General features: G+C 44.1%; 2 protein-coding genes across 13 annotated transcripts in view; one reads left to right on the top strand and one right to left on the bottom strand.

Annotated features, from left to right (window-relative positions):
- The window catches only part of CD79A (CD79a molecule), a 69,566-nt gene extending 65,397 nt beyond the window's left edge, over window positions 1-4,169 (bottom strand). Inside the window, exon 1 of one of the 3 annotated variants that reach the window (XM_073570711.1) lies at window positions 3,937-4,169. The gene's annotated coding sequence lies outside the window, so the exon portion shown is untranslated. Of the gene's footprint in view, window positions 1-2,315; window positions 2,548-2,991; window positions 3,229-3,936 lie in introns of those variants that run through there. The other 2 variants (XM_073570707.1, XM_073570710.1) reach the window with 2 other exon arrangements.
- The window catches only part of ARHGEF1 (Rho guanine nucleotide exchange factor 1), a 98,395-nt gene continuing 82,481 nt past the window's right edge, over window positions 2,959-18,872 (top strand). For 4 of the 10 annotated variants that reach the window (XM_073570688.1, XM_073570692.1, XM_073570689.1 and 1 more), the window contains exon 1: window positions 4,402-4,558. The gene's annotated coding sequence lies outside the window, so the exon portion shown is untranslated. Of the gene's footprint in view, window positions 2,976-4,400; window positions 4,559-18,872 lie in introns of those variants that run through there. The other 6 variants (XM_073570695.1, XM_073570696.1, XM_073570694.1 and 3 more) reach the window with 4 other exon arrangements.

The raw sequence follows: 18,872 nt of genomic DNA on the forward strand, positions 1-18,872 counted from the left end.
GCTCATGTTCTCCCATAGAAGTGAATGGAGCAGTGATACTGCATGCTCATGTGCTCCCATAGAAGTGAATGGAGCAGTGGTATAGCATGGTCATATGGTCCCATAGAAGTGAATGGAGTAGTGGTCGAGCATGCTCATATGGTCCCATAGAAGTGAAAGGAGCAGTGGTCGAGCATGCTCATATGGTCCCATAGAAGTGAATGGAGCAGTGGTAATGCATGCTCATGTGCTCCCATAGAAGTGAGTGGAGCAGTGATAATGCATGCTCATGTGCTGCCATAGAAGTGAAAGGAGCAGTGGTCTAGCATGCTCATATGGTCCCATAGAAGTGAACGGAGCAGCGATAATGCATGCTCATGTGCTCCCATAGAAGTGAATGGAGCAGCGATAATGCATGCTCATGTGCTCCCATAGAAGTGAATGGAGCAGTGGTAAAGCATGCTCATGTGCTGCCATAGAAGTGAAAGGAGCAGTGGTTGAGCATGCTCATGTGCTGCCATAGAAGTGAAAGGAGCAGTGGTAATGCATGCTCATATGATCCCATAGAAGTGAATGGAGCAGTGGTAATGCATGCTCATGTGCTCCCATAGAAGTGAATGGAGCAGTGGTAATGCATGCTCATGTGCTCCCATAGAAGTGATTGGAGCAGTGGTAAAGCATGCTCATGTGCTCCCGTAGAAGTGAATGGAGCAGTGGTAGAGCATTCTTATGCGCTCCCATAGAAGTGAATAGAGCAGTGCTAGAGCATGCTCATGTGCTTCCAAAGAAGTCAGTGGAGCAGCAATAACCATGCATATGAAATATTGCTCCATTTACACGTGGTAGGGAGGAACCTTGTTATTGTCATTAATGGAAGCCCCAGTGGTCAAACCACCATAGACCGCATGAACGCTCTGCTTTAGCCTATGGAGGTGGTGGCATCACACTGGAGGACCCATCATCTCAGGGTGCATTGATTAGGGGCGAGACAAATCCTGAGCATTTGTGACTTTTTTCCAAAATCATTTAATTCATGGAAAACCTTAAATATTCTGCCATGTAGCAGCATCACCCCGGAGAGGCCTTGGCACTATGCATCTGATACGTGTGCGGCCATACAGTGTGCGCCCCTCAGTGATGTCGCTGTCATATCAAGTGACATAATAGAAGCATTCACTGCAGAGCGCAGCATCTGCCTGCAACGTGCCAGAGCTATGGAGCAAGAACACAGCAAGGGCCAATGAGATCTGGGAGACGAGCGCAGGTTATGGAGAGTTCATCATATGGCAGAGGTTACCCCGGGACGATGATAAGAGCCTCTGCCTTAGGCCGGCGTCGCAGTAGAGAGAAATACGGACGAGTGAGAGGCGCTAAAAATACGCATTGCACACGGACCAATGATTCTCTATGGGGCAGCTCCCATCAGCCGTATTTTTCTCTCGTATTTTTTACGGTCTGTGCCAATCGCAGCATGCTGCGATTGTCAGCGCACTACGCCCGTAGTACGCCAATGCAAGTCTATGGGTGCGCAAAAAATACGCATTACACACGGAGCACACATGTGACTTGCGAGAAATACGCACCCGGTGTCCTTTAGAAAAGCCGGCAATTCAGTGCGCTATACAGTAAACTCACACTGACAGGTTTAATAAAGAAAGAAAGAATTGATATAGACACATATATATATATGCATTCTGTGTTTATATATCTATTCTTTCGTTTGGGTTTTAACCTGTCATCGGGCTCCATTATATGTCCATTTTTCAAGCCTGCGAGAAATTCTCAGCATACGGATGCTTACATGAGAAAAATACGCGGCCACACTCTGACAACGGATGACATGCGGAGCACTATTTAGGGAACATTTATGCGTATTTCGGCTGTACAATACGGTCCGTATTTTTCTACGTTGTGTGTGACGCCGGCCATAAAGGAGAGCTCTCACTATGCCCCATTGATATAGGAGTCTAACCTAAGCCGCTGTCACCCCAGCTAATATCAGTGCCCTGCTCCTTTCAGTTGGAATCCTATGGATCCATTTGTGGAACGTGAAATATGAGGTCTTGTTTGTTGGACTCCTTATACTATAGATTATTCTGTTCCTTTTCACTACTTAAACCTACATCCTAACTAGTACGTTGAGGACTAACAAAATGTTTCTACAGCTGCTATCCCCCCAGAGTTAGGGTACCGTTACACTTAGCGATGCACCAGCGTTCCCGACCAGTGATATGACGCGGTCAGGATCGCTGGTACATCGCTAAGTGGTCACTAGTGAGCTGCCACACAGGCAGATCTCACCAGCGACATCGCAGGGGTCGGGGGTCGCTACTTACCTGTCACACCAGGCGATCCTGACGTTCTTCCGGCCGCGTCCACGCGTCGCTCGTCGGCGCCACAGGAAGCGCTGCAGGAAGCTGACGACGAGAAATGGCCCAGGACGTTCTCGCGTGATCAGCGATGGACAGCGGGGGAGCCGGTCGGAGGTAAGTATCAGACATAGCGATATCGCTGCAGCGTCACAAAAACCAGTGACGTTATAGCGATATTGCTAGCGATACCGCTTAGTGTGACAGGCCCTTAATGGTCTTCAATGAAGGTGCTTAAAGGAGTTGTCCAGGCTTGGGGCTCAAATCTGCAGTCACTCTATGTTCCTGCAGACTTGTGATTCCTCCCAGTGTGCACAGCGAGGACTGTCAGGATACACCGACGCTGGGAGTGCACTGTCATATGATTGTTTGAAAACTTCCGTCAACATTCAGACTGGAAGTATCCAGCTGTGCTCAATTCATTTGTATGGAGTAAGGCCGTGCACGTCTAGTCTGCACGAGACTGAAAGTATGCAATTTGAATAGTTGTGATCATGCACCTGCCCGCTCCCGGCGAATCCTGACAATACGGAGTGTGCATGCTGGGAGGATTCATGAGTTTGCAGGCACATTGATTGACTATACACTTGAGCCCCAAGCTTGGACAACCCCTTTAACTTATTTTTAGTAAGTGTACACTTACCTGAGCCTGTAGTCCCTTTAGGGTCTGAACGGAACACCTAGAGTAACAATGTCGTCCTGTTAATATGTCTGCACTTATGCTGTTAGGTGCCTGCTAGTGATGAACAAAGGTGCTGGGATAAGGTGTTATCTGAGCATGCTCGGGTGCTGAGTGTCTGCAGCGCACTCAAAAAATATGTTCGAGTCCCCGCGGCTGCATGTCTCGCGGCTGTTTGACAGCCGCAACACAAGTATGGATTGCCTGTTTGTTAGGTTCGCTCATCACTACTGGCTGCCTGTTGGGTAGATCGGATATTGTTTTTCAATATATGTACAGATTTGCAAAATTTACAGTAATTATACTTTCTAAGCTTGAAATATTTAGCATGCGCCGGCACAACAGGCAGGTAGGTAGCAATTATCTGCCGGTTAGTGCTTAGGTATGTTTTTTTTCTACAAACTTCTTCCTATTTATTTCTATTGAAAAAAAAATGCTGTTCTTATATACAGGCTTTCAAAAGCTATCAAGCGTTTATGGCCGCGTTCACACGTTCGGTATTTGGTCAGTATTTTACATCAGTATTTATAAGCCAAAACCAGGAGTGGAAGAATCAGAGGAAAAGTATAATAGAAACACGTCACCACTTCTGAATTTGGCTTACAAATACTGAGGTAAAATACTGACCAAATACTGAGCGTGTGAACGAGGCCTAAAAGGAATAACAGGTGTTTTCTACTTGTTGACTATTGAAATCAAATGGAAGGCAAATAAAAAAAATGCCCGGAAGACGCCCGAGTTTCTCTTTGATCATTTTTGCTTAAAAATAAGAAAAAGCTAGCGTTTTAGTCACTGCTTTACGGGAGTACAAAAAAGGCCAAAAACATAACAAGGTAGGTTAATAAATCCGTTTCAGGATTTAAAAAACCTCCCAGCGTTTTCTGAACTTTTTCAGTAGTGTGAACATACCCAAACACTGCCGCTTGGCGTTCCCTGGGTTGTCACGCCTGCCTTCCTTCTACGGTGCAATGCAGTCATTGTATTACATATAGCAAAAAAAAAAAAAAAAGTTTTGAACAACTTGGCAGCAAGTAAGTAGCAGCTGCCTTCCCATGACACCATCTCTGCCACTGTCTACATTCACTGTCCAGTGCCCCCATTACTACCATGCATCCCCAGACACTGCAGGAAACCCCTGATACATTGTATCTAGCCAGAAGTGCTAACTGTAAATATTTTGTTTCCTTGTTTATTCTCTGTGCAGCAGAGGAAATGCAGCCTGTGAGAGCGAGGCCTGCATGAGTCTAGCAGCTTCTTCTCACCCCCCAACCTCACTCACTTCTCCCCACCCCTCCTGTATCTGTACATGCAGCCCCTCCCTGGTGTCTCTGCCCTCCCCTGGTCTCTTTCCCAGTAGCTCCCCTCCCCCTGTCCTCCTTCCTGCCTCCCTTCCCCTCTGTGCAGTCTACTTTGATGACAACTGGAGCTCTCTGTGCAGGGACTTTCTCACCCAGACTGACACCCCTAAACCAGGTCCCCCCATGTGCCAAGGATCAGAGTGAGCTACAGGGAGCCCTGTGCCCAGGAAGTGGTAAGTTGGCAGAAATGCCTTTTGTAGCCCCAGACACCTCCCAGTCTGCGCTGCTCACCTTTTTGTTGTTTTCTTACAGCACTTATTGTCTGGGGAGGGGGCCGATACTGTCCTAGTAGGGGTGATAGAACTGGGCTTTGTGTGGTTGTAAGTGAACTGGCTTTATTGGGATGGACTGGAAGCTTATGCTGCATCCTTCTGGTTGATAATTCAGAACATTGTGTCCTATGTTCTCTAGTCTGTGAATACTGGTGTTGGCATCTGACCCCGTACCCGGGTGGCATTGGGTATTAATTTACTGGTCATCTAGTGACATTTTGGCAATTTTCAGTGTGCCTGTCACTACGCCTCCTCTCGCTCGATCACTTCCTCTAATATACATTGGTGTGTCATCATTTATTTCCTATGCCGCCTACCTTCATGACGTTATTATCCGACTCTTCTTTATATGTTATATTTATATTATATACTTTACTCTTTATACCCCCCTCCCCCCACATACCCCCACACATGCTGGAACGTCTTATGTATATGGTCGGCCATAGGAAGGTAACTTTATGGCAGCATTGTGACACTTTGTAACTAACACAACAGCCCAAGGTAAACATTGTATCTACTGAGATATTGGGATTTTTGGAGTTTTATGGAGACACCATGGGGGTGATCTGAGGGTCTCCATTAGTCACATGTACTATGGCCACTGTAAATGGTTGTCCATCACTGAGTTAGTGTTGTCTTCATGAAGAGATGTCTTGCCATGGCAAATTGAGGGTTTGTGAATCATGTAGGTGCAAGACTATATGATCATTCCGATCTCTTATCTACTTCTCACTTTACACTCTTCTATGGGACTTGTTTTCACACCAATTTGACATTATTACCAGTCGTATCTTCCCATTATCTGGTAACTGTTGTTTCTAATACTTGGCCTGGCCCAATTTGATCCATGTTTCACCTTCGTTTCTGTTCCCTTCCATGCCACCTTGTCATGTCATCTTCTGATGATTTCTCACGTTATCGATCGCTACCCTCCTCAACATGTATAGTGGTAGCCCTGGTGGTAAACTGAAGAGTTTCTTCCACTTTTAAAACTTGTGCCAAGTCTGTTACCTCATGCAATTTGTTGACAAACCCATCCAATTTTGGACAGATCTGTCGGCAGATCCCATTACTTCTAGTGGGATTTGTCAATAATCTAATGCTCGCGGTGACCTTCTGACAGGCCATGACGACTTTCAACTTGTCTGATCCCAAGTTGCTGCCATCAGTTTCTCCAGCTGCTTGTCACTGGAGATGAGCGAATCGATTCACAGGACCCTGTGGTCCAGGAGACATGTCAGTAGTTCATTGAGGAACATCTCATTTTGATTAGATGGCCTGTCACAACATCATTATTGAGACGTGATGTAAACACAACGTCTCCAAAAGCTGGTTTCCATAAAATACTGACCAGGGTTTTTCTCATTCTCCTTTTTTTCGTGTACAACAGGCAGAGGTGAGTGCATGTTTGTGGAGTGCTATGGGTTGGATAGTGTTCGACTGACAGCTAAATGCATAGCCACTTTGAAAAACTTATGGCATGTCAGAAATTTTGGTCAGTTGGTGTCCGGATGCCGAGACCTCCATTGATTGCTTCATCGATGGAGCAGAAGCACTCGGCAGAGCATTTGTCTCATTCAAGTCATTCAAGAGTGATGGCGGACTTCATAGTCTTTCTATAGAGTCAGTCTTGGAGGAGAGCATCATTTGGCTCCTTTGTTTAACAATTGGGATCTCAGAACCTGGACCCCTCAATGATATAGCATAAATTGTGGTATTTTTGACGTTTCTCTTTGAGACGATCTCCCCACTCCCATGTGCCTTTCTTGATGTGAGCTCTCGATTGTCCTATGGAGGCAAAATCAATTAAAATGATGATAGTGATGTGAAAAATTTTCAAAAATTGCTACGTGCATCTGATGTCATTGGATTGGGCAGAAATGGGTACAGATGAGCTGTCCACATGTGGTCTACAGTACAATACTTTAGGTAAGGGTTAAAAAAAAGGGACCCAGATTATTCCACATTGTTGCTGCACCCCAGGTACTACAGTCACCTCATCTCTTGTCTGTTCTTGCTGGTAATAAACCCTTGCATTTTTTTTTACTTTATTTCCACTCTCAGCAAGAGTCTAGAGCAATTTCACCACTATTCGGAGTTTGCACCCCATTGACCCCCGCTCTCTTCCGGTTTTTGGCGAGTCACTAAGCTCTATAGTCCCTCTGGAATATAGAGCTGACCCAGCTGGTTTACACAACAGTTGGGGAATCTAGTTTTATCCCCATCATACACCAGCGTGGAACATGTTCTTCTCCGCAGATAACATCTATTGACATTATTAATACTTCTTTGGATTCCAAATGGATTGCTAGTCGTGATGAAATTAATTTTTTCACCTGTCGTCTCATAAACCCTTCACAGAGACCTCCAAGACGTTTTTTTTCATAATTAGCTGGACACGCTTACATGTATTTTTATGAAATGATATGATGGTCCGAATATTTCCATTCACCATTGATGCATTTGCAAGTACTATTTTTTTTTTATTTTGTTTTGGCCAGTTTTATTGAATTTGCCAATTATTGAAGAATTAGACTAGTTATAAGTTCTGTCCAGAAAATGTGGCAGAAAGCTTTCAGCTTATTGCTTGTCCCTAGCACTTTTTGCTGGATTCTCTCAAAGAGTTTCATCCTTTAGGATTCCCATTGGATAAAAGTTACAGCAGGAGATAACCCAATTAAAAGGGCTGCAGCGGTGACGCCACTTTGGATGAGATATCACCTCCGCGGTGGACATGACCCTGAAAAAAAAAGTATTCACCATTCAATAAATTTTTGACTTGGTGAAGATCCCCTGTATTCACAGCACAAAAGTCACTCCATTTGCCTGACAGAGGCCAAAGAAAGGTGTCCAATAGTGTGAAAGTGTGTTATTCCATACAACTAAATCCAGTATTTGGGTGATGGATGAAACTATATAGCATCCATCAGTGGCTTACTTTTTTCTAACCACTTTGGGTAGCAGCAGAATTGTTGCCATAAAATCTGCAGTGGAAGCTACCCCCGTGAAAATGCTGCGGTTAATCAAGTTCTTAATTGGTTAAAAAAAATCAAACTTGCAATTTCCACCTTATCAAAAATTGTTTCCATTCTCAATAACAGGTTTTTAATTCTGTAGTTTACAGCTTGTTGCCTAGGTTATCGGCCACCTCTGCATTCTCAAAGTGGCTGGTTACCCCGACAAGGAGAGTGCACCGTTTGCCGTTTCTATTCTTTAGAACCTGCAGGTGCCGCTGTGACGTTTTGAGGATTGCTCGGTCCGACATCCATCTCAATGTTAGCGGGTTGGAAGAGGTCCCAGTTCCGACCAGTGTCGCAAACATGGCACTAGTCCGGACTGTCAGTCTTCATGAGCGCAGATTCCACTGGAACAAAAAGCTCCACATTTTACCCATTGCATTGCAAACTGTGAAATCCCACAGAATAAATTGGGGCGTTGTGGATATTTCAGATGATTTCATGCCCTACACAAATTTGTTACTCAATATAGTTGGTATCTAATGAATTGAGCCATTGCAGAATTTTCTGCAACAAAGCCACCTGAAATGTAATTTTGAAGAGTTTTTCCCATCGTGCAAACTCGTCACCTACCCACATAACGTAAGGGCGGTGTGGGCCCTAGTGGTTGGATCGTAGCTCTAAAATGACCCTTTGGAATGAAACAATGGTATGCGTGCGCGTCACCTCGTCATTCATTCTCTACAAGACTGGCGGGAAAATCTAAGTAATGAACTTGGTTATGTCCAAATGAAGGAATGGAGCAGTGATCAACTACTGTTCCTTTCCGTCAGTTCTCTGGATCGGTGGGGGGTCCCAGCTGTTGGTCCTGCCCTGATATTCAAGATATCACCTATCCTTTGCTAAGTGTTGATTTTACTGTATATGTTGGGAATAACCCTTTAAGTATATTTTACAGAATGTCTACTTTATTGATTGTCATTGTTTTTATTACAGTACTATTGCCCTAGTGGAAATCTGCACGCTCAAGGCTATGCTAGGTGTCGGGGTACATTTCTCTTCCAAAAGATACAGCTCTGAAAAGCACCAAAATTGATAAGTGTCCATGTCTTGGCTCTAGGAGAAGAGGAATACTTTGCATTTCATAGCTGCAGGCTATTGGGTGCATGCTGAGAGTAGTAGTTTCCTAACTACAGAGCTACTGGTTAGAGACCTCTGCGGTCCTGGCATCCTCCTCTCCGGGGGGTGTCAGGGGGCTGCCGCTTTCACTTTATGTAGACTCCTATGTAGCTTCTTTCTTTCCTCTTTGTACCATTTCAGAATTTGTCATATTTTCCATATACAAAGCTTGATGCTGAAGGAGCGTCCTACCCTAGAAGAGTAGCTTTGTGAAGACGTTTACAAGGAGTTTCTTGGTAATGTGGTCCTTTTTGGTAGTAGAAAAAAGGCCCTTTTGTGATTACTTCACTCATGGGGAGTTGCAATATCTGCATTTCAAGATGTATGTGGCATGAAAACTGCACTATGAAACTTGCCAACTTTGTAGTGGTTGCATAGACTTCTATGGGGCTTAAAGAAGTAATTAGTAGGGTGTATGTATGCCATAAAGGGGATCCAACATGATTTTTTTTTCATAGGGGTCCTCTCTTAAAGCATTGGGCTCCTGGAGCTTCTTCAATCTTCTTATGCATCCCCCATCATTAGTAACACTGACTGCACTGTCTTCAGATTGACATTTTGACTCTTTCTTGACTACTTTTCTTTTTACCAAAGTTTATGAAATTATCCCCTGAACCTGACTCGTGGTAATTTTCAGTTCTCCAACATGTAAGACTATGTGCACACGTAGTTGGAAGTGCTGTGGATTTTTCCACGCGGATTTTGAAAAATCCAAAGGTAAATCCAAAGGTCAAAATACCTGCGGTTTACCTGCTAATTAGCCTGCGGTTCACACCTCTACAATGGTGAAGGTGTGAAACCGCAGCGGAATCCGCACAAAGAATTGACATGCTGCGGATTGTAACCCGCAGGAAATCCACGCGGAAAAATCCGCAGCATGTGCACAGCGTTTTTGGTATTGCCATTAAAAGCAATGGTACTATACAACGCAGCAGAAACTGCTGCGGACCCACAGGGCCAGAAACGCTGTGGATTCGCAGAAGAATCCGCAACGTGTGCACATAGCCTTAGGCCTTGTCTAGTCTCCATAATCCTCTGTGAGCTACAGCAACTCAAGGCTGATACATTACATCTGCACTGATACATTGTAACAAACTCTCAGGTTTGGCAACTGAATAAATTGGGACTGGATTTTCATCCTTATGGATTCCCTTTTATCAAATAGAGATGTGAGGAAGGAGAGCATGAAATATATAGCGAGCGGCGTCCACCTGCCATATTGTGTGGGCTTCTCATCGTGCCATCAAATCAGCTCTGAGCTGTTGACCTCTGAAGTGTCCTGTGGTATCTTATACCTAGACGTTAGCAGCAGATCCTTGTATTTGTGGCCTTCATAGATCAGACTTGTTTTTATAGGACATCCCACAGATCGTCCATTGAATTCAGATCTGGGAATTTGGAGACAAATCATCACCTTGATCTCGTTGTTATGTTCCTCCATTCCTCATCGACATTATCTCTTGACTGAGGTACTGTCATTAGGGAACCCCAGTGCCATTAAGGAGGTGCGTGATCTGTACAATGTTAAGCAGTTTCACATCTGCATGATGTCAGGACCAAAGGTTTCCACCAGGACGTTGCGTCATCAAATGGCCCTGCCAACTCGTCTTCTTCCCATGTTGCATCCAGCTGCTGTCAGTTTCACAGATAAGTCTATGACAACAAATACAGGGGCTACCACACAATAACTTCTTCCCGTATACTGAGACTGCCCCACAAGAGCCCCCGTACACCAGGAACACCCCACAAGACTTGCTGTATACTGAGGACACCCCACAAAACCTGCCGTATACAGGGAGAACCCCACAAGACCCACCGTGTACCTGGGAAACCCCACAAGACATGCTTTATACCGATCACACCTCACAAGACCTGCCGTAAACAGGGAGCACCCCACAAGACCTTCCATATACTGAGGATACCCTACCTGCTATATAACGGGAGCATCCCACAGGATCCGACAGGGGCGGACATATCATTGGCGCTACCTGAGGTGCCCAAGAGGTAAGGGGGCTCATTTCTACCTCCAGAGCAGATGAAATTTTGCATTTTTAGGAGCTCTTGGGCTGCAAAGGGCCCATATACTGTTCTTGCACAGGGGCCCTTTTTTTGTCTATGTCCGCCAGTGAGAATCGTCATGTACCGGGAGCATCCGACAAGACTTGTCATATACCGGGGACACCCCACAAGACCTGTCGTATACCGGGGACACCCCACAAGACCTGCTGTATAACAGAAACAACCCACAAGGCCCGCCGTATACCAGGGACACGCTGTATACCGGGAACACCCCACAAGACCTGCCCATTTGGAGCTGATCAGACCCTGTCATCTACATATCATTATTATTTGCCTATGTCAGGACATCCTTAATCTGCCGTACATGCAGGGCCAGACTGGCCATCTGGCAATTCTGCAAATGTCAGAAGGGTCTGTCTGCTCGTGGGCTGCCTTGTCTGCTACGTTGTTAACAGAATCTGTGTTCTCCAGACACCCATACTGTTAAGAGTTGTGATGGAGCACAAAGTCACTGACTCCGTCACTTACCCCAGCAGGCCACGGGTATCATTAGAAATATTGGTCTGGTAGTAAATCTTGCTTTCCTCCATCCAGAATAATATTAGTAATATATCCCATCTGGTGCTTGGGGACGGGGACAGCATGGGCCTGTGTGATTGCAAATGCCAGGGCTGAATATCAGTCCCAGTCCGTTCCTGCGTACATGTGTCTGGTTGAGATACCATTTTAATAATGAAATGTGATGGCAGGGGTGCTTGTGTTTTACCATGTGCAGTAAGACAATGGCTCTTTGCAGAAAGCAGTTGTTTGGCCTTGACCACCTCCTGACATTGTTACAGGTCTTTGCTTCCTGGTAATTATTGTGGCCGCACACTCCTCCCTCGCTGGGCCGCACTATATGTTTAAGTTTGCTCTGCAGTCTGGTTAATACTCGTTAACCTCTGAGGTAGCGGCCGTCTATAATCGTGAGTCTCCTTTTAGGCTCTTTAACATATAAAATATAGGCCTCATTTATCTGAGAGTAGAAAGGCTTTTGTTGCCTATAGCAATCAATCAGAGCTCAGCTTTCAATTTTAAAACAGCTGTGGTGGAATGAAAGCTGCGCTGTGATTGGTTGCTTTGGGTAACTGACACACTATTACTACAATACCGTTTTGATCTATGAAGCCTCCGTCACTTGTTAGCCAATTAATAAAATATGAATTCCCTAATATTACATTGCTCTTGATTCAGTGCTGACCACTTAGGGGATCTGCACCCGCATCGTAAGCCATGATTTCACTGTTCTTCTATTGTAAGGCCCGAGTCCTGTCATTGGCTGTAACGGTCAGGTGACTAGAATGGTGCATGATCGGATGCTATTCTGATGAAGCGCCGTTCTGGACAGATTACAGCTGCGACAGACCGTGGCATCATGGTGTCTGGTGCTGCTGCAGGCCACTGGAGTGGGGTCCACGTGGGTGATGGCATGGGAGTATACATGAATTTGTTATTTATACCCCATCCATGGCGCCTAGATGTTCAGTATGGCCGAACAAAAACCTTTTTAAGGCATTCAAAAATAATTTTTTCACCTAGAAAAAAAACTCCTTTTTTTAAGAAGTTTTGGGGTATGTTCACACTGCAGGTTTTTTCATGCATTTTTTTTTTTTTAGCAGGTCTGCTCTGGAAAAGCCTTCAGATAACATTGGAAAGACTCTTCCTATACTTTTCTATGTAAAAACAACTTGCTGTTCATACTTCCAGCTTTCTACCTTTTCCGTTTTTAGACCCTTTAGGTTTCCAAAAGTATCAGGTAGTTAAAATATGTGATGTGTATATTTTTCAGGTGTTTTCCGCATGGAAGATGCCCCATAATTTACATTAGAAGTCAACGGGAAAGCAAAAAAAAAAACTCTCGAAAGCTCAAAACGTTCGGTTTCTGCTCCGAAAACTCGTCAGAGAGTCTCTGGGTGTAGAAAACAAAAGGAACGAACAGGGAGATTCTTTTGGATGTTTTCTTAGAACTTTTTCTGGCTTTTTTTGAAGTGCACTACTAAAACGGACACTAGTGGAAAAAAAAAATCATTGTGTGAATATAACCTAAAAAAAACCTCTTCAGGAAAAGATAACAAAACATTAAGGCCTCATTCAGATGTCTGGTTTTTTTATTATAAAAAAAATCAGTGTTCTTCACGCGGACGACTTATACCTATAATAGTCCAGCTTTTTGATTGGACAGTGCCTAGTTTGCAATGGATTCCGTCAAGGGTCGCTCATTAAAGGGAATCTGTCCCCGGGACCTGGCGGCCTATGTAAATGGCCTGTGTCCGGTCCGATGGGCGGTGTTTCTTCTTCTTTCTCCACCCCATCAGTGGCCCTCCGTCCGTGATCTTTGCCAGTATTAGAGAAGTTAAACTCCATAGTTCGCGCGTGCACAAAGCAATCTTGCTTCGCGCACGCGCAGTATGCTTTGCCCACCTGCGGGCAAAGCCGAAAATCATTACTGCGCATGCGCCGGAACACTATGTCCCGGAAGTATTTCGCTGTGTTCCAGGACATAGTGAAACAGTGCATGCGCAGTAATGATTTTCGGCTTTCCCGCAGTTGGGCAAAGAATACTGCGCGTGCGCGAAACAAGATTGCTTTGCGCACGCGCGAACTATGGAGTTGAACTTCTCTAATAACGTCAAAGGCTACGGATGCGGTGGAGAAAGAAGAAGAAACGCCCATCAGACCAGACACAGGCCATTTACATAGGCCGCCAGCTTCCGGTGACAGATTCCCTTTAAGGGTGGAAGAAAGGAGATTCCGGCAGATAAATAGGAAAGGATTCTTTACAGAAAGAGCAGTAAGATTGTGGAATGGTGACCACAAGAGGTAGTAATGGCCGACAGTATAACAGCTTTTATATAAGGGCTGAATGATTTCCTTAATGCATAACATTGGGGGTTATAGACAATTTAGTGGGAAAAAAAATGTATAATTGGTGGAGAAAGGTTGAACTTCATGGACCGGGGGCTTTTTTTTTTTTTCAACCTATGGAACTATGTCATATACACTCACTGGCCACTTTATTAGGTACACCTGTCCAACTGTGTGTTAAGACTTAATTTCTAATCTGCCAATCACATGGCGGCAACTCAGTGCATTTAGGCATGTAGACATGGTCAAGACAATCTCCTGCAGTTCAAACCGAGCATCAGTATGGGGAAGAAAGGTGATTTGAGTGCCTTTGAACGTGGCATGATTGTTGGTGCCAGAAGGGCTGGTCTGAGTATTTCAGAAACTGCTGATCTACTGGGATTTTCACGCACAACCATCTCTAGGGTTTACAGAGAATGGTCCGAAAAAGAAAAAAAATCCAGTGAGCGGCAGTTCTGTGGCCGGAAATGCCTTGTTGATGCCAGAGGTCAGAGGAGAATGGGCAGACTGGTTCGAGCTGATAGAAAGGCAACAGTGACTCAAATTGCCACCCGTTACAACCAAGGTAGGCAGAAGAGCATCTCTGAACGCACAGTGCGTCGAACTTTGAGGCAGATGGGCTACAGCAGCAGAAGACCACACTGGGTACCACTCCTCTCAGCTAAGAACAGGAAACTGAGGCTACAATTTGCACAAGCTCATCGAAATTGGACAGTAGAAGATTGGAAAAACGTTGCCTGGTCTGATGAGTCTCGATTTCTGCTGCGACATTCGGATGGTAGGGTCAGAATTTGGCGTAAACAACATGAAAGCATGGATCCATCCTGCCTTGTATCAACGGTTCAGGCTGGTGGTGGTGGTGTCATGGTGTGGGGAATTTTTTCTGGGCACTCTTTGGGCCCCTTGGTACCAATTGAGCATCGTTGCAACGCCACAGCCTACCTGAGTATTGTTGCTGACCATGTCCATCCCTTTATGACCACAATGTACCCAACATCTGATGGCTACTTTCAGCAGGATAATGCGCCATGTCATAAAGCTCGAATCATCTCAGATTGGTTTCTTGAACATGACAATGAGTTCACTGTACTCAAATGGCCTCCTCAGTCACCAGATCTCAATCCAATAGAGCATCTTTGGGATGTGGTGGAACGGGAGATTCGTATCAGGGATGTGCAGCCGACAAATCTGCGCCAACTGTGTGATGCCATCATGTCAATATGGTCCAAAATCTCTGAGGAATGCTTCCAGCACCTTGTTGAATCTCTGCCACGAAGAATTGAGGCAGTTCTGAAGGCAAAAGGGGGTCCAACCCGTTACTAGCATGGTGTACCTAATAAAGTGGCCAGTGAGTGTATGTAACTATTGTGTAGTAGGATCCACTTCTTAAAGAAGTGATAAGCATTTTTTTTTTCAAAAAATTTCTCATATGAGCAGCAAAGGGAAGATGTAGAGTTTTCCAAGAGGATTCAAAATGCTCTTCAAAAATCTCTGTGTGAACACAGCCTAAGTAAAGGCATGTAACATCATGTTCATACAAGATACATTTTGTGGATCTGTATTTTCCTAATCCATTGTGGATGAGATTTTACCAAATGGCACATGCTCCTTACAAAGCCCGACCGAAATCGCCTTTGGTTCTTTGCAATGCATGGAGTGAAATCCCTGACAAAGTTAAATGTAAACTTATGCAGATTATTTGCAAATTTTGTTTTTTACTCCATACAGATTTAAATATTTGTCTAGGTGTCAAAATATTCTAAGGTCAATATTTGTATAAATTACATCCGCAATATTAATACTCCCATTAACTCTTCGGCCCCAGCCGCTGTCCCACCCATTGAATTTCCCTACAAACTGGCATCCTCTAGAGCCCCCTGGTTCCCAATCTTCTAAGACAGCACCCCTAACAGTGTCTTCATCTTTCATGGCTGCTGTAAACCATTTGTGCTTGTATATACTGTAGTTTGTTTTTTTTTAATTTTTTTTATTTTATAGGGGATTCCTATATATACAGCACAGTTTCAGATAACCCATGCAGATATTGTGCCGCTGTATTGCTTCAAGATGACACTGTCTCCGGAAGAAGGGGGAAGGGGTAATAGATGGAGGGAAGTGACAACAGATAAGAACTGTCACTTTTTGGCTTCTCATCTGCTGAGGATACTGTCGTCTGTCACTTTAGATAGGGCGTCATGGCAGGCACATGTTGTACCAGTATTTTTGCTCTATTGCTATGAGAACTGTTCCCAGCCATAAAGGAAGCAATTCTGATAAGAGAAGCAAATTAGGGGAATTGCCGAATGTGCGGTTCCTTATTACAAAGGGGAAGGTTCATGTCCTCTGCTCCTTAATGAGCTCAAAGATACTGTACCGAGGTGCCAAAAAATGCCTGAATCTGGGAATGGTAAAGATGTGCAGTTGGCTGTGTCTGACATCTTCTGGGAACCATTCTATTTAAAGCCGTATTCTAACTAGGGGTTGTATGTTGCTGTAGTATACTGTCATGTGGGGATCACATCGCTAGTATCCCTAGGGTCACGCAATCGTTTTTGACTCTGATTATGCTCATCAGACTCTGACAGGTGTGATCAGAGTGTGATCCGATGAGAAGATTGAGATAAAAAGTTTCTCCATCTTCTCCATTGTGTGAGTCGGTGGAAATCAATCTGCACTCAGATGTCTTCCGAGTGCAGTCTTTTGTTTCCCACCCGATGTTTCCTACGTATTCATTAACTTGCCTAGCCAAGTGTGATTTGAATGTCTGATCCAACTTGGGCGTGCAGCCGGTCCGAGGAAACAAATCTGACGTGCACGGCCCCGTAGAAAAACATTGGTCTTACTGCGATCTGATGTTTTGTCAGACCAAAAATACGGCCATGTGCAGGAGCCGTTAGAGAGAAGGTGCCAGTGTCATGAGAGCGGAGGGATGCTTTGATCTCTTGAACAACGGGGAAGGGGGGGTCTCTAAAGCCAAACTGTCACGATCAGCAAGCAAAGTCACTTACGGTATGTTCCCATCAGATGTTTCCAGCAGCAAAAATATTGCTGATTTTATTCTACAAATGCTGTATATTTGTGCCAAATTTCACCCTTGGCATTGTAAGAAATAAAATTTACAGTGAATATTCGCATGCACAAATTTTGGTTTTTAATTTTGCAGTTTTGGTAAATCCGCGCCTCCCGGATCAGAGGTCCTGCCGTAATATCCGCAGCGGGATTGTGAAGAATGTGCGATGGAGTTGCACATTTCACCCTTTGTATGAAATTGGCACTGACTTCTGAAGCATAAATTGACATGCTGAGGATCTTAAACCCGCAGCTCTTGCACATTTAGGCCTCGTTCATACATTCAGTATTTGATCAGTATTTGTAAGCCAAATCCAGGAGTGGGTGATAAATCCAGAAGTGGTGACGGGTTTCTATTATACTTTTCCTCTGATTGTTCCACTCCTGGTTTTGGCTTACCAGTACTGATGTAAAATACTGACCAGATCCTGATCGTGTGCGTGTGACCTCACGGTATGTGCACAACGCATCTTGTAGACGTGAGCGTACCCGTATAGATTTTAATGTATAAAACGCATTAAGCAATTCCTGAAACGCCTTCTTTGGCGGCTTTTTGGACATTTTTGCCACCAGCATCTGTTTTAAAGAAATTTTCATATAAAGTAGAATGGTCAGGTCACTTCTAGTCACTCCGCAACTTTCAGTTACAAAAGATGGAAAGTTTGCGCAGCAAGTCGTTCTGACATTGTTTTGCATATGTACATTATTTTTAACGCCCGTTTTTTCACGCGGAAAGAAACTGTGTGCACCTACCATTGCGCTGTGGACATTTTACGCAGCGTGTGCGTGATAAATTTTATGTAGCGTGTAGATCGCCTTGTTTATCCGGACAAATCAGCCAGTAAAAACCTGCAGCTTGGCAAACTTATGTCCAATACAATAATGCAAAGTTAATGCAAGGTTATCAACTCTATTTTCTCAACTGTTATCCTCTGCTTTATTTCCACTTTATTTCTCAACTTTTTTTCCAAGACTTTTTTTTCTGTCTTTTTTTCCCCACTATATTCTCTTGCTTTTTTCTCTTTTTTTTGACTGTTTTCCTAACTATTTTTTAGACCTTTTTCTCGACTTTTTCTCTGTACTTTTTATTTTCTCTTTTATTTTTTATAGACCTTTTATTGACATTTTTCTTGACTTTTTTCTTGACTTTTTCTCAATTTTTTTTTCTTGTCTATTATCTTTCTATTTTTCTCAACTGTTTTCTCGACTTTTTCTGGATTTTATTTTACTTTTTTCCCATCTATTTATCTATTTTCTTGCTTTTTTTTCTCTATTTTTCTTGACTGTTTTCTTGACTGTTTTTTCAGCTCTTTTTTTAACTTTTTTCTTGACTTTATTTTACTTTTTTTCTCATCTATTTTATTTCCCTTTTTTCTATAATTTTTTCCTTACTATGAGGACTATATTTTTTTTTTCAGGATTTGTTGACCTTTGCTGTGTATTTTAGTCTCTAGTTGCAGCAGTGAGGGGCTCCGCTGTGTAATGTGCCCGTCAGCTGTGTCAGAACAATGGCACGCTGTATTACATGGAGCGTATGCTGAGAGGTAGCTGTGGACAATAATGCGCTCAGATGTTGGGCTCCTTCCAGGATGATGTGATCACAGCCCCAACCTCCTAACAGTGACCGTCTGTGGAGCTCCGGCCAGCTCACCAGCAGCCTACAGAATGGAGGTTTTGTGAGCTGTCTCCTGTGAAACGAGGCTGGGTGTTCCTCTTTCCACCAGCCACTGGGTGGAATGGCAACTTGGGCATCTTAAATTACCTTTTTCCCTTTCCTCTTGAGTCACTGAGAGGTTTTTGTGCTCTTACAGATGGGTTATTCATGGTGAGGTTCAGGCCAGAAGAGGCCTGGGACCCTGTAATAACAGTCAGAGGCGCTGGCAGGACTGTGACTCACTGTGCCCATGTATGTGGGTACCTGTGTGCCAGTCAGCTTCATACTACCTGGTGCAATATACATATTTTTTTTCAGTGCTTACATTACAATATATGCAGAAAGGAATCATGACAAAAAAAAATCCATTAAGCAACTGGGTTCACCATTTCATCTGTAGTAAGAGATTTACAAGTGCAAAACATCACGAGCT

Source organism: Dendrobates tinctorius, unplaced genomic scaffold (genome assembly GCF_039654945.1).
Source record: "Dendrobates tinctorius isolate UK_male_01 unplaced genomic scaffold, ASM3965494v1 ptg000028l, whole genome shotgun sequence".
In the NCBI taxonomy this organism is placed as follows: Eukaryota; Metazoa; Chordata; class Amphibia; order Anura; family Dendrobatidae; genus Dendrobates; species Dendrobates tinctorius.